General features: G+C 44.4%; 1 protein-coding gene across 11 annotated transcripts in view; it reads right to left on the bottom strand.

The window, feature by feature from the left end:
• ATXN1 (ataxin 1) overlaps positions 1–16,308 on the bottom strand; it is a 221,985-nt gene that overhangs the window by 74,793 nt on the left and 130,884 nt on the right. For 9 of the 11 annotated variants that reach the window (XM_082328802.1, XM_082328800.1, XM_082328803.1 and 6 more), the window contains one exon: positions 14,123–14,246. The exons of 1 other annotated variant lie outside the window; for it this stretch is intronic. The gene's annotated coding sequence lies outside the window, so the exon portion shown is untranslated. Of the gene's footprint in view, positions 1–6,297; positions 6,365–14,122; positions 14,247–16,308 lie in introns of those variants that run through there. One more of the 11 variants, XM_082328797.1, reaches the window with a different exon arrangement.

Raw genomic sequence — 16,308 nt, 5'->3', positions numbered from 1 at the left:
TGAAAAATAATTTCAAAGACACGTCTGATCTTGACTTTCTGTACCGAAGGCCTAACCTAAAGTCTATGAAGTCAATAAAAAGACTTGGAGACTTCAAAGCTGACTTTAGGCTACAGTATTTTTCCATGACTGATGCTTTCCAGTCATGTCCCTTCCTGGTCATGGCTTCTCCATTTCAAAGCAACTGACTTTAAACCTACCTAAACTAACAGAGTTGAAAACAACTGACCTGAAGGTAGTTCAAAAGTCTTGGTCTTCAAAGACAGTTATAGTCTTTGCAGAAGCCACAGGGCCTGTCGTCAGCTGGCTACTTGCTCACCTGTCCCTTCCTCCCAGTGAGAGGATGCTTACTCAAATATTCCTTTAAAAAAAAAAATTAAAAAAAAATTTGCAAATCTCTTCTCTCTTGCAAGGTATAAACTCGTTCTTCCAAGACACAAGATGAATCTGATTGCCTTAATCTATCTTGGCTTTATCTGGGTGCATAAATGAGACATCTAACTGCTACAGCCATGTACGTCAGCACACCAAACACCAAGTAGTGCTAAAACCCAGGATGCAACTCTTGCATAGCTTTCACCCTTATTCTTTCAGCCTTGAGGATGTTTTCTTGGTTAGTCAACTTTAAATCTATCTATTGTATATACAGTACTATTTAAAAACAGCACTCAAGTGTACAAGATAAACATGTGCTCCCACTGAGTTACTAAACACAAGATAACAAATTTGCATCCCTGTGATTATTATTACTACCATGTAGCTGCCTTCAATGTACAGAGCAATACAAAACCAGAGTGCTGTGCCAAGTAAGTGAGAGGCCCTGTGCAGAAAAAGGCCAGCGCTCTGGAGGCACAAACAGAGCTGTGCAAGGGAGAAATTCAGCAGTCACTGAAAACAGGGCCTGCCAGATATTAACTGTGTATAATGAGGACAAAGAGAGAATTTCTTCGTGAAATGGGAAGGCTCTTCCACTTGGGATACATGGCCCCACAGTTACAGGGAAAAAAGGTAGCTCTATATTTGCATATACTGCAGAAGTAAAATGTGAGCAGCATGGAGGGGAAGGAGCACAAGAGCTTTGCCGGAGGTGCCAGGAAAGATTCAGAGCTCCCTGCAGCAGAGGAACCCAGCACCGTGCAGAAGAGGAGTGAAAACATCCCAGGAACACGAGGAAGGCATGTTCACAGCAGCCAGAAACAAAACCACCACCAAGATTTCAAACGGCGAATTGAGTCGGAGCCCTTCTAGTAACACGTCTCATTCTACTGAAGAATGGAGAGAGCAGGACTTATGCTCTGCATCTCTGCCCTCTCTCTGCATTCACCTGTCTCTGCACCATCTTCCCTCTGGCATCCTCCAACAGCCCAGCCTTGCTCCACACCCTGCTGTGCTGGCCGGGCACCTGGGCAAGGGCTGCCACGGCCCGCGGGATGCAGCAGCGGGGCTCGCTGCCGGCCACCGCCAAAGAGCGTTAGCAAGGGCAGAGCTTGGCTGTCTCTTCCCCCTCGGTGTCAGCACTAACTCATGCCTCTCACCTCCCCTGCCTGCTGAGTTTAGCAACAACAAAAAAATTTGTAGGAATTTAATTGTCTTTGAGACTTCTACTTCCTGCTGGATTTGGTGGTAATTAGCCAAGACACTCAGTGTTATGGGAGGGGGGGAATGAGGATGGACAAGCAGACAGACAGACATCACCACCACCACACACACCTCACTTCCTTGGAATCCAGGCTAAAAACACCCAGGCTCTGGAGCAGAAATACTCATGAAAACATTTCATAATGCTTCACCAAGGAATGATATCAGTATCATTATCTCAATTTTATGGCTGCAGCACTGACTGGTCATGACACGCCTCACGTCACCCATCAGATAGCTTTTCCTTCTGGCTCTGCCACTCTGTCTCCTGATTGCAAGTCAGTGCCCTACCAGTGGAGTCGTCCCAAACTGCAGGCTGTACAAGAGAAAAAGGCTGCAGAAGTTACCACGTGAACATCTAAACACCAGCTAGTCTCTTTGCAGACAGGAAGGAAAGGGAAGAATTTTAAAGGTACAATAGAAACCAAGAAATGCAATTCTCCTTCCAAAAGGTAACGCCTGCCTCTACCAGGTTCAGTGCACTAGGCGTTGTAGATGCATTGCATGAAAAAGCAGCGTAACACAAGACTGACTGCAACCAGCATACACCACAGAGGTGATTGCTTAAATTAAGAAACAAGCCAGAACCAAAACAGAAACCCAAAGAAATCTGAGCAAGGGAGAAGGTGAGATCTGAACTCCAGCTTTCTGATCGGGCATCTTCTCAAACTCCTGGGGGACCCACTCTAAGAAACCCGTAATGTTTCTGCTGTGCTTCAAATCTAGCCATGCTTAGCACTGTTCGGCCAAACCTCACCAAGGCTAAATTTACCATTTTCTTTTGTTACCTTCGCATGTGAAAGGATAAAGCAATTGGTAATCAGTCAGGAATCATTTAAATGATTCCTTATTTATTAAAACAATGCAATTTCCCTTGTCTTATCCCTTAGGTTTCAACTTTTGCATATCAGAATTACTTCTGACCAAGGGAAGAATGTTCCTACCATTATAAGTTGAATCTAAAAAAATCAGAAAATAAGAAGACAGGAATTACTGAATTTACTTTTTAATGCAAGAAATGGTACGAAAGAGCAGTATGAATTGCCATTTTATTTCTCTAATTGCATATCCTCCTCCGTATCTCCTCCATTCTTACTGTTTTCAGGTAGAGATCAAGGATACAATTTCTCCCCTGCTCCACCATAAAACAGAAGGCAAGTAATGAGCCCAGCAAGACTTGACCTCTACCATCAGTCTCCTACCTGCTGTCAGCCTGTTCGACATCAGCAGGGTAGAAATGCCTCAGACTGGATACCACAAGCTCTCCCACACTGCTGCTATTACTAGTCTGAAGACTGATGGTCCACACAGATAATTACATTTGTAGTGACAAACACTGCTTGAGATCAAAGTTTATGCAGTGTTTGTTTTGAGCTGCTGCATAGCTACCACTACAAGTTATTGCATATTAATGCAATGTCAAAAAAAGTACCATGTGGTGACATCAGGACACAGTATTGCCCTCGTTTTGTGACTTTCTTCATCAAGGTATCAAATTCTCCTTTCTGGTACACCTCTGAACTACATTAAAATAAACAAAGTGAAAGGATGCTATCAGAGACGAAAGACATTCAGGAACGCAGTGGTTTGATACATGGGGATGGCTCCCCAGATGAGTGCTCCTCTCACTCTGTCGCAAGCATGATCAGACCATCCTCTCTGATCAGGCAGGTAGGTTGGATGAGAGCCATATGTAGCATCTTCAAGGGTCAAATACTGTTTAGATAAGGCACTGGTCTGACTAAGAGCCATGAGAAAGCCTCCTACAGTCTCCGTTCCAGTAAGACAGTTTACAGACAACCAACCATCAATCTGCAACTCCTTATCCCCCACACCATCTTCGCCAAAACAAAAATGGAAAGACAAAAAAAAACACAGAACCAAAAAGAGATGCTTTAATATGACAAATCTTTTCTATACCTAATCACTTGGGTTTTCCAGCACAGTACAGGCACCGAGACTGAACTCATGTGAGTGCAATTTCAGTTTCAGCTACACTGATACCACACCACCTTTGCACAACCACAATCAGAGAGTTTGCTTTGCTCTTTGCAACATTTTGAAGTCCTGAAGGAACGTTTAAAAAGAAATGCCTCCACTGAGCTTAAATGCATTATACCATAAGCCTTAAAATACTAACCGTAACTCAATTAAGGACCATTTATCCTGCTTCCATTTTCTTTCCTGAAGAAGCAATCACCACTGCTTTACACATTACCTTTAGCACTGGTCTCATCAGACAACAGCCTTTGTGTTGGCATGGTGGTTTCCCTCATTGACCACGGATAAACACCGCTCCTTACTGCTTCCAGGCTCCAGCCCTAACATGCCAGGCAGCCTTAAGAGTGTGCACAGGTCAACAAGCAGGCTCAGGGCTCAAATTTGTAAGAGGAAAAAAACCCAGCTACTACAGGCCTATGGGGGCCACGGGGTGCCAATGCTGGGATTCGTCCCCTGCCACTAGCGGTCCAGTGCTCCTTCATCTGCCGCTCTCCACTTTCAATCCCAACGCAGTTGCTTCAGTGAACAAAGCTCTTCCCGCTCTTTCAACCCATTTTTATGCACTTAACGGGTGCAGATCTGGGAGCAAACTGGAAAATGCCAGTCCCAATCTGACCAAGGAGCAACATCAAATCTGCAATTCTGATTGAGTTGTCCCGTTAAGGTGTTCCTGGCAAGATCTTATTAGGCAGCTCGAGTGAAACCAGTAACTGATATAAGTGATTCAAAACTGGTGAAATACCTGCATTGCAGTGAAAAATTATCTACATATTGCTTTGGTGTGTGGTTTACATAAAACAGGCTTCCTCTAGAAAATGCGGAGTACAGCTCGGTCTGAATCTAGCCTGCCTTATACATGCTCTAGGAGTGCAGAGCCAGCACACATCCCTTCAAGAGAACAAAACACATCCTTCTACTATTAGACACACTGAGCCAGTGTTTACACACTGATCTGCTAATAAGCAGACCCGGGAATTCCAGAACACGAGATTTATATTTATTGCTATTTTACATTACCATAGAATGTGCCAAGTTCGGGCAATTTAAATTATGAGGGCTGCTATCGCACGTTCTCTTATCAGTCTTTCACACAACTCCATTACTGAAGCATCCCGATAAGAATGTCTAAAATGTCTGCTATGTTTTAAAACAGCAAACTCTTCCTTTTCAGCTCTGACCCAGCCATTTCGGTCAACAAAGCTCCTTCTGCTCTTTCAAAACACTTTCTACTCACTTAATGGCTGTGATCATACTGACTGTCTTGGAAACTGCTACTCCCAAAAATAATGCAGCACAGCTATTTATTCATGGTAGTGGCTTGACGTGATATTTTGAGGACTACCATTTCACAATATGGAATGAAACACGGACATCCATCTTTTGACAAGAGATCTAACTATGACACTCCAGGCTTCATACACAGAACATTAACGCACCTTTTAAATGAAGAAGAGCAGGAAACTGTGCAACTAAAACAAACAACTTGCCAAAACCAGCATACGCTTTTGCACTTGCTTTTACATTCCCAGGCTCACTAAGATCAATGTATATATAGATAGGCATGTGTGTATACATATGCATTCATTCTTAACCACATTCCTCAGGAAGGTGCCAGTCAGAGGAAGAACAGTCAGGAGTGTAAAAAGCCACTTCTACTATAATGAGCAAAAATAGTTTTATTTGTTGTCATTTTGGGGTTGTCGGGGGTTTTTTGATTGTTTCTTCTAAAACCTGTCTTCTGTAAACGCAGTTCAAATGTCTTTAAAACAATATTTGATAGCAAACTTAGCCATATTGCAATAGCTACAGCTGGAACTGAATGTTAAAACACCAAATTATGAAAGTCATCTATCCCTGCACTCATTTCATTCTGCAAGAATCCCACTTGGGAAGGAAGAAGAAGGGAGAGGTGGAGTGGGGAATGCACAGCTAATTAGCAAGGTTTCACAATCCAATTCAACCTGCCAACCCATTTTTCTGCCAGTCCTGCACACGTAAATAGGATGAAAAGCAGAAAGTCCAAGTTCTTCGTACCTTTATTCCTCAGTCCCACCATTTCTGATTGTCTGCCTGGGTACTTCTGTCCTCTCCTCACCCCCCTCTCCCTTGGAGCTCCAGACCACCACCGCCAGAACCAGGGAAGTCATTCACATGCAACAAAATGAACAGGACAGAAGACACCTAGCAGCATGTATTTTTCTGAGAGCAAGGAGGCTACAGGCAGTTAGCTGTTCAAGATCTTCCCTGACACTTAGCACCGTTACTGCAGTCCCAGCAAGCCACCCAAGGCTGAGTGATTCTTGATAGCACATACAATAAAACTCCAGGAAATACCTGTGCTGCACAGCCACATGGCACAGACTCGTGGGCTTGTGCTGAGCGGGCTCAGACATTGATAGAGCACACTGCAGGGCAAGGCTGTACAGACACACTTGTTTTACTCTCACCAGTGTCAAACAGCACCCTGCTCAGTCTAATTAGCATAATCAGGGAAGATGTAAGGGGAGAAGCAGGGCTAATTAGCCTGAGCAAAGCACCTTGTCAGCTTGGGAATCTCTGCACAGGGCTCGGATGCACAAATAGATGTACCCATCGTGACTGAGCCTTTCTTACTCCCTGCAGTCAGCAGGTATTTCATTATGCCCAAGAACTACTTACTGCTGAAGCAACGTGTCTTGACATCTGAGAGCACAGTGGGGCGATTCCTCAGTTCTTAATGCTGCTTTTTTGGAGCAAAGAACTGCAGGGGTCTTACAGATCGATGCATGATGCTTTGTCCCATTGCATGTGCTTAGGCAGATAACTCAACAGTCTTCCTTTGCATAATCTTTTTTGAGAGAAGAGGATCCTATTGTGTTTGTCACGTATTTGTTTTTTCTATTCCCTTGTACAGCATTCTAGGTAGCTAAAGAGAAGAAGAGGAAGAACACAGTGCTAACAATAGTTTCACTACTTCACTGTACCTTCCCCATCTCAAAATACTCTCCAGATGGAAAGAGTTTATTTGTAAGTAGGCAAGCAGAAGGCTGACTGAAGAAAAGTGATAATTACATTAGAATAATAATAACAACAAGAAAACCCGGAGCTAATGAAGACTGCCTGCTTCATTTAATTTAAGAAGAGACTTCACCCTATAATGAAGACATATAAAGCTCTGCAGCTCACTCACCCTTTCTACAAATATCATCCAGAGCAGTAGGACTGCTCACTAAGCCAAACGCCTTCAGTTGAACTGGTTTGATTGGTCAGTGATAACAAGAAGGAAGTGCTTGTACTTATATCTCCTTGATCAGGAGCCTGCAGGCTATCCCTCAGGTTGAATAAAGATAGTTATACAAACATTTTAATGGATCTAGTAAAAGTAAAAAAGAATCCCGGTAGTTCTCACTGTGGATCTAACAGACACGTCTTAACTCAGAAACGAGTTACGAGGACCTTCCTGCCTCAAACAGCAGCAGTACATGATGCAGACTGAATGACAAAGAGAGATTATTTTGCCTTTTTTCCCCGGTAAGAAGCCGATTCTTTAACAAAGTTGTCTGCAGTGCATGGTTTTACAAGAAAACAAACAACACTCCTTTCAAAAAATGTAAAATAGACCCAATACACTTTAACTGTGAACATGAAAAGCATTAGCTCCTCCAGTGCTATTCCTGTTGCTCCACCCTGAATGTCAAACTCATTTTTACTTCACCAGAGGTTCATGTTACCTGAAGTTTCTTTTTGTGAACTATTTGCATCAGAAATGGTAAATCAAGCTGTTGAAAAGAGAGGTTTTATCTGCCAGAGAGACAAACCCCTGGCAGCTGAAGGCTTAAAGCACAATTTGCCCGCTGCCTCCATTGTGGACACCTCTCCATTACAAGGAATCTCTGTAGCTCTGGTCACAAATGTCCACCCATCAAGGAAGCCAAACCACATTTTGCCTAGCTTCTTTCAAGTGGCACAGCTTTTGTAATGCTTTAGTAGGATTCACTGCAGTCCAAATGTTGGAAACGAGACAAAGGGAATTTATAAATCACCACCCCAATTCTGACTGAGGGTTGCCTGGCACAGAAACCCACGAATAGCATTCCTCTCCTCATCTAATGCAACCCTCGCTCCCTAAACAGATCTCTTCTATTACTAGTGCAATAACTTGGTAATAACTTGAACTAGTGCAATAAACTTGATTTGCCATAGTGGGGAAGGTTTCTCTATTATTTGAAGAGCTGCCAGGAGAACCCATTAGAAATAAATAAAAGACTACAGCATGTCAGGTTTCCTTAGCCTGTCTCTAGTTCTGACAACCTCAACGTGGAAAGTATCTAAAAGCAATCCTGGCAACTTGCTGCTTTATCTCTTCTTCTTGACCTTTGTGCCATCAGGTGCCTCTGAAATGTTCATCAGTGTCTGCAGTTGGAAACACCGATGCTGATTACCAGAAACACAGAACTCACTGAGAAGGAACACTGATAGCATCAATACTGCCAGTTTCTTGAAGAGTATCTCATATTCCTTCCCAACATAAGTGTCCAGGGTCAACATGCCTGGCAGGCTGCAAACAAACCTGGAATAAATATGAATGAACAAGTAGTTCAGAATAGTAGTCTGCTACAAAGGGCTCATGATCCCTTTTAACTAACCTACCAGTAGCAGCAGCCTTTCCTTTTGAATGCACACTCCAAACAGAAAATGGAAAAAACCCTCCCCTCTCAGAGAGCTGAATTTATATTCTCTTCCTGCTGCTGCCAGCAACATTATCAGCTTTGAGAGAAGCATCGGCAGGCTACTAGATACTGTTAGGGCCATCGTGGGCACAGCGAACCAGCTCGTCGGTAATGCTCACTAAAACAGCAGCATAACAAAGCAGCAGTGAAACAGGAGAGGCAGAAGAGCAGCAGAAGGAATATTCTAACAGGCATGGGACACCTGTGTTTTGGTCAGCTTCACCCCAGACACAACTTCAAATACTAGAGCAGCTTTCACACCATGCTGTCATCTGTGAAGGCTGGGCTTGGTTCCCACCGCTTCTTCTTGGTTTACAATGGAAGTCTCTTGGACCAAGGGGTGCTGCAAGCAAGGACCTGAAGTTTCTCCAGCCGACAGCACCAAGTTAAATATAAGAGCAACCATAAGCTACACTGTTGAACTACAGAAGCTTTTCCCTCATGGACCGTACTGCAGCCACCCCGGTATTGTAATCTTTAACAAATGCATTCACCTGCCTTCCTTGCTTCATTTACTCGCTCCAATGCACTAGTACTGCCTGGACTTCTCTAACGGCAAATCATGAAACAAAGCTGACAGCGAAAAGCTGGGGCAGCAGTTAAAGCGACTGCCAAAGAGAAATCTGTTTGCTCAGGCAAAAGCTGTTCTCAGTCCAAACATGGGAGTCATAATCTTACAGCCATTTGCTTGGAAGACAATGAAGGGAAGGCAGAACAGACTGGGAAACTACAGCTTGCCGCGGTAAGAGAAGAGAACAATCTTTGTGCCCAGATTTCTTTGCTCTGCAGGGTAAGTTTTACAAAGCTGACAACCGGTAGCAACATGTAGTGGCCCCAGGCATCATGCCTGCCTATCAAAGACTTGGATTTTAGCCCTGGAGAAATTACAACTTCTCAGTTCTCTGGAAGCTATATCGGCCGAGAAGAAAGCAAGAGAATAATGAATGACCTAACTAAAGATTACTTTAATACACGGACTGCATACTGCAAGCCATAAACTCAGGGGTGCGGGGAGACCTGGGGGAAGATGGGGAGGAGGAAGGCATCTTGTATTTGACAGGAATGGCATAGCCACAGATTACAAAAGGCAACCAACTGGGACTGCTATGACAGCAAAGTCATCTACTGGAGTACTAGGGGTTGGCACACCGAATGGAAAGTATGGATCCAGCAGATAAGCCCCGGAGACAAAGGAGGAGGAAGCTCAGCAGTCCAGGCTGGAAAAGACAGCAGGGAAGAGACAGGTTAGGAAGTTGTGAGTCGAGGAGCCAGCCTGCAGGTATGCAGAGAAGAATATAGGTAAATCCGGGGAAGCTGCACAGACGTGAATAGAAGGCGTTTGGCCCTGCATTGGTCCCTGTAGTGCTGGTAGCTTATGGCCTCATCGTCCTGCAGGACTCAAAGCCACCCTGGCCACCTCTCTGGTGGGTGGCAGGGGCAAGCAGACACAGCCCAGCTCTCACGCGCTGTCCATAGATGCCCATACACTGACTGTACGGGGGATGCCCCACCGCCGAAACAGCTCAGCTGCTGCGTGCCGCCAAGGCAGGTTTGCCACCCAGGCACACTCAGGGGACGGCTGCTTCAGGGCTGGGAGAGGGGGTGAGCCGACCTGACGCCCAGAAACATCTACCACCGCTCGCTCCGCTTCCATGCAGACACAGTAGCTCTGCTCTATTTCTGCAACGTCCATTTTAATGCAACTTTCACCAGATAAAGTAAACTGCCAAACTGAACGCTGGGATTTACGGTCAGAGACTTTTTTTTGAAGCCCTGCAAGAGACCCAAACTGTTTCAGCTTCCTCTCTCAAATGTCAGCCTTGAGCCGTTCTTGTCTGGCCATCGGAAGCACGTGACGTGAAATAAAAGCCAGGAAATAAGACTTTCTGAATAAACATTTATTTGGTGAGAAATACTTCTGATTTTTGGCAGAGAAATGTCAGAAACCTGAAGCCCTATGTATAGCATGCCTACAGAGTGCAATTTCTATTTAAAGGGAAGCTGCAGCTGTCTGTAGCTCTTAATGAAGAATAATGCCTGGGAATAAATTACTGCCGTTTCTGAGAGACATTTCTCAAATGACAACAATTCTTCCCTTTTTCCCTCTCCCTATAAATACTGAGTGGCATGTACTGGGCAGTTGTTTGGAGGAAAGGACACACGCAGCTCTCTCTTTTGTCGGTAGCCTGGTAATTTCCGTAGAAAACCATTAAGTGGTTTAGCATATGGATACCAAAGCGATTCAAAAGCAAAGACATTCAGAAACATTAAGGCTGCATGTGCCAAAACTTCCCGTTGCTTTCCCAAGGTGTGCACAGATCATCACTGTTCGAACAGACACCGGACACCACTTCCAACCGTGCCACAAACCTGGCGTTGAGGCTCAAGGCGTGGGAGACGGCTGCTCGCAGAACACTGCTGTAAAAGGCTCGCTAACGTTCAATTTTCATCACTTGTGCATGCCTCCTCTCTGAGGGGCTGTCACACCGGCAGTGCGGGCAGGCGGAGAAGGGGATGCTCTGGGGAGAGGGTGTGCCCGGGCCGCCGCCAGCCTGGCCAGGCGGCTCAGGAAGCGGCACTGACATCAGCTCCAGCAGCCGTCGCTCCCAGCCCTGCCGCAGGCCCAGGTGCCAGGAACAACAGCCGGCGGCCAGAGGAGGAGTACGGACGAGATAGGACCAGGGTGAAGGGAGCAAGGAGGGCCAAGGAGCAGAGAAAGGAGGCAGCAGTTCAAAAATGGGATGGGATCGGGGCTAAGCCCTGTGCGGCCACAGTCCCCGAGATCCTCTCCGGTGCCACACTCAGCCCTTATGGTGGCAGGTTCCCACCGAAGCCGGGCGTGGAAAGCCTGTCGGAGCAAGGAGCGGGGATGTTTACTATCCTGCCATCTGCAGTTTGCCCAAAATAACAGTTACAGATATGAGATCAACTGAAGACGTTTCAGTTATTGACACATACTGGATTTAGAGATTTATTTTCCATTTCCCACAAACTGCCAGAGGTTTTCGCATAAGCACAAAAAAAAAAAAAAAAAAGGGAAGAAATGCCTGTGAGTGAGGAATATGAAGAGTTTATTCATTGCTCCTGTCAGAATGTGTTTGTGCTTGTGCGGCTAGCGCTCCAAAAAAGCTGCAGCATATGTTTTCAGGATGGAAAAAAAACCTCAGGATGCCTAAATCCTATCAGAAAATTACAAAACCATATGCTGGAATTCGCAAGGTACCCTCCTGTGAGAGCAAAGGAGCCTCGTCTCACTTCGTTTTTACCCCTCGCTAAGTGAAATAAACATTCCTCCTTAACAAATCCTCCTGACATCCCTTTTTCTCTCCGCAAAAGAGGAATATGGACTCGATTTTTACCAGCTCTGCTATTCCAGAAATGTGCTTCATCCAAATGAGGAGAGCAGGAGAAAAGAAGCGAGAAATTTGTACTGTTTAGTAAACAGGCAGTTTCTAGGTGGATACAAGACACTGGTCCCAATTTATTGCCCCCCTCCCTCCTCACACCCGCCTTCCTCTGAAATTTGCCTGGGTGGCAGGAGGAGGAGGTGGAAGGGATGAGAACAGCTACCACTCGCAATGGGAAAGGTCTGATCGCTTTCCGCACATCTTAACGTGACAACACCCTGCGAACACTCCGGGAAGAGTATTTTTCAGTAAAATCACTGTATGTTGGCTTTTCCTTTCAGCAGAAACACCATCCCTCCTCATCTCTGGTACTCCTGTCTCTCCGAGAGGATAAAGGAAAGAGGGGAGGGGAGCAGAGGAGCCTGGCCGACCGCCTCCTTCTTGTAAGCACTGTCCTCCAAGCAGAAGCCAGGTGACAACATACGCTCTCAAGGAACTTCTAAAGAGCTCTCCATCACCTACGAACGACTCCCCAAAAGAAACTAGTCCTGGATGCTAGGGTGAGAGTCGTTCTCAACAGCACTTTCTTTCCATCTGTACCTGGTGAGAAGAGCGCTGCTTTTTCTGCGCAAATACGGGCCTCACAAGTGTAATTCAGGGTTTTGGCACCGCCATAGCAGACCGTGGGCTCATTCTAAACCATTTAGGACAGGGCAGAATGTAACAATCACGCAGATAGTATCTTAGATACTCCATCCCCTGTAATGGCTGATGATTGCTTCCTTCTCTTGTGCAGTTTATCTGGCTGATCTGGCACACCACATACCTTAGAGGACCCAGGGAATGCTCTCCTCGGCATGAGGTGGTGCTGCTGTTGCAATCAGTGGAGGTGATTGCAACATCTTGAACAAACATCTCCTGTTATCCCAACAGCTTTGCATGCTAGGACAGTTTTTTATTATTATTATTATTTAAGGCTGCCCTCCTCTGCTCTAGGAAGTCAGCGTGCAAAGTAAGCCCTTGTGGTTTGAAAGAAGTCTTTCAAAGTGTGGGAATAAGCTGATATGGCCACGTCTGCTTGGATACATAGACAGTGAGAAGCTCCAGGTCCCAGAGGCCCCTTATTCATCTTAATGAGTTACTAACTTGGCAGCTTAGTGGTACCAGTAACTAACAATGCGAAAAGCCAACTTTGTTAACTATTCCACTGTAGATCAAAGCATGCAGGAAAGGGGAGAGATGATGAAGATTTTTCAGTGTCTTCTTTAACATTTATTTTGCAAGTGGCTCTTGGGAAAGCAGCACCACTTAGACTCTGTCTCAATCTCCTTCCCAAAGCCTGAACCCAAAGGGAAAAGCAGAGCAAAGGAGGGCATCCAACTGCCAAGGAGCTAGAAGGCAAGCCCAGCAGTCATAAAATATATCTATATTTACTAAATTTATGGAAAGTGCAAAAACTAATTTGCTCGAACTGGAAGAATGTGCAGCTATTTTGTCACTAACATCCTGAAGGACTACTGCATACTTTGGGCATAAGGATTTAAATACTAACTTAGCTAATTTTGAAATTCCCAAGGTTCCTTCTTAAGACAAAAATAAGGATTATTCTCAAGCCTGGCAAGCAGAGAATTCTTGTTTTCCTCTGTTTGTGAGGATGCTTGCATTTGATCTGCACATTTGCCTATTTCAACTGAGAAAAGCAGTGGGCTTCATGAGAAAAGCAATGAACATAAAAACATTTATGCCTTCTCTTTAGCCACCCCTCATGGGAACAGTTTCTTTTATTACATGCCGCAGCTGGATCAGGGTCTTAGTTATGTGACTGTTTCCCTCTGAAAGGTGTGCTACTCCAATTCCCATGAACACACACCTTTGAGAGGAGCATTTGTATTGAAAATACTCAAACTAATACAACAAACTGATCAAAGCAATGGGAGTTTGGAATACCAGGCGCAAATAACTGCATTTGCATTCCTCTAATTTGAAAGTGGCCAAATAATTTCAACCATTGTATGAGCATGTATAAAACTCCTAAATCTGACCTGTAGATTGCTGAACTGTTATCCATAATATTTTTCATTCTTCTTAGGCTACACAGTCACAAGGCCTTCAAATGCAGGCTTACATATTTAACTAGAAAGCGATAGTAACGTGTTAAGTAACTGTAACAGTCCAAGGAAAAGAAACCCAGCATCTTTCCTGAGATAACACTATTCTGCTCTTGAAGACATTAAAATAAAGAAAAAAGAGAGAAGGAGAGAATTAAAGTCTGGCTTTGCAGCCCAACCCAAACACATCTGCCTTTGGTTTCAGCAGAGCGAAAAGATGCTCAGTACATCACAGGGATGGGAGCAAACACCACAGTGCAGATACCACCCCCCCAAAAGACACAATTGCAAGTACGCGTTATCGCTGCTAGGAACTCACAACATTCACTATGTTCTTCTCCAGGGAATTCTGGATTATGCTTTAGCATGAAGATTTTTCAGAAGCTGCTGGATTGCTCACAGGTCCTCACTGGCTTTCCTCTTTCAAATAAAGTAATATAGAGCTGCAAAAGAAAAGAAAAAAAAAAAAGTAAGAAAGAAAAGAAAGGAATAAAAAGAGGAAAATCCATACAGCTGTTTAGCAAATGAACAATTGATTCCTACATCTCCTTGAAGCAAATGCATTTTTAATGAGCTCGCATGATGGAGATTCCAATAGAGAGTAAGTGTACGTCAAACACTGATCTAGGATAGGAAGAGTCATTTGCTCTGTCCTTCTTATTACCAACAATTAAAACCCAGTTCAGAGTTGCTGAGGCAAATACATAATTAAAATAGTTCTCAGATACTTCTGTTGCCATAACAAGAGGAAGAAAAAACTACTTGGGGCTGTTGTTTTGAAAAGTGCCTGCAAACAAAGCCCACGGTGTGCAGAGAGATCCGCACAGGAAGATTTTTGTTCTCAATGAAGCCCTCTAAGGGGACACAAACACCTATCTATTTCTGTGGTTATCTGTAAAATTGCAACAGAGGAGTACTGAAACCAAAAATACACACACACACACACACACACACACACACACACACTTGCTATTCCTCAGTAGGAAGTATTTTTCACATCTGAGATTTTTAATATCGTGCGGTTCTTTCATACTTGTTTTTTGACAGAATTTCTTTGTGGACCAACTCTCAATTTTTTTGACCTATTGTGCAAGGTATCAGACTATCCTCAGCCTTTCTACTGGGGTCTGGGAAAACTGCTGTGCTACATTTTTATGTGAACCCCACACAGAATACTTAAAAATAGAGTGTGTGTTTCCACAGGACCCAAATTGAACATTTTTTCCTTCAGCCACGTTCCCATGGTCTACCTGTGCTTCCTAAATTCTTGGTTTCACTTTGTGCCACAAACCTTTCCTATCTCCTTGACATAAGGCTCCTCAAACATTTCACACGTAATTTCAGGATTCATGCACACTAATTTCCATCCTATCCATGCTATGGTGGAATCCATGTCCCCGAACTGAGAACATGTACAGGACAAAAGTCTACACCTGAGACAGTGCAAGCTCTCTTTACTTTCAGCGGGGGAAACCAAGCAATCTAGAAAATGATTAATTTGACCTATCTTAAGCATCTGCTTCAGGACAGAATGAATCACTCTCCAGAAAGGTCTGCTTCTCTCCCTCCATAAAGTGAGTCTAGACACTGAGCTCAGATGGCTACAGACAAATGCAGATGAATCTCACCCTACATGAAGGCAGGAAACAAGTCAGACAGACGGACAAGAGCAGTTCACGGGTGAAGAGCAGAGGGAAGGCAATGCAATGATAGTAGACAGAGGAAACTACTGAAAAAAGTTTACAGCCCTGAGACAGTCTGTTTTAGTCGAACATACAAAACAACAACTACAAAACCCTCCAAAACCCAAACCAATATTTGCCCAGCTGATCCAGCTTTGGTGTAAGACAACTACTGGATTTACTGGCTGAGGCTAAGCCTTCACAGGCCAGTGTCCATGAACGTTTGCCGTCTCCTCCAGCTGGCTGGGACTCTCCATGGCGCACTGGCAATGGCGATGATGATCAGCCTCAGTTACATGCATCTCTGTCCTCTCCGCGCCGGATCGCAGCATTGCAAGATACCTGTTATAAAAGCCTTCCCAGCTTAAGAAACTCTGAGCTGGAAGAACAGCTCCTGTGTGACACAGGCACTGCAACCTCGCGATCCTTCAGATACCCAGGCCCTGTCTAAACTTCCAGGACTTTGGTCAACAGCTTGTCTCATCTACTAAAATGGGACTCTGCTGCTTATCTGACAGAGAAGCATAGCCTCAGACATTATCCAACAAGCCTTTTAACTTTAGAAAGCAGACCAAAAGGAGAAACACCCCAAATCGTACTTAAGTCAACCCTCAACATTTTGTTTAACCCAAACCGATTTATTTTCAAGATGTTTATTTCTTTAAATTAGGTGAAACTCAAGACTGAAAAAAATATTTTGTTTCTAGATGTTAAAATGAGACGTTTTGGCATTTTCAAAATTACCACTTCTGTTTTTTTCCAATAATTTGGCAATCCAAAAACCTCCCAAAGAAATTCCACTTTTAATCTTCATGGTCCCCCC

Source organism: Platalea leucorodia (genome assembly GCF_965183815.1).
Source record: "Platalea leucorodia genome assembly, chromosome: 1".
NCBI lineage: Eukaryota > Metazoa > Chordata > Aves > Pelecaniformes > Threskiornithidae > Platalea > Platalea leucorodia.
The sequence above is the reverse complement of the archived record's forward strand: the minus strand, read 5'-3'. Positions and strand labels throughout refer to the sequence as shown.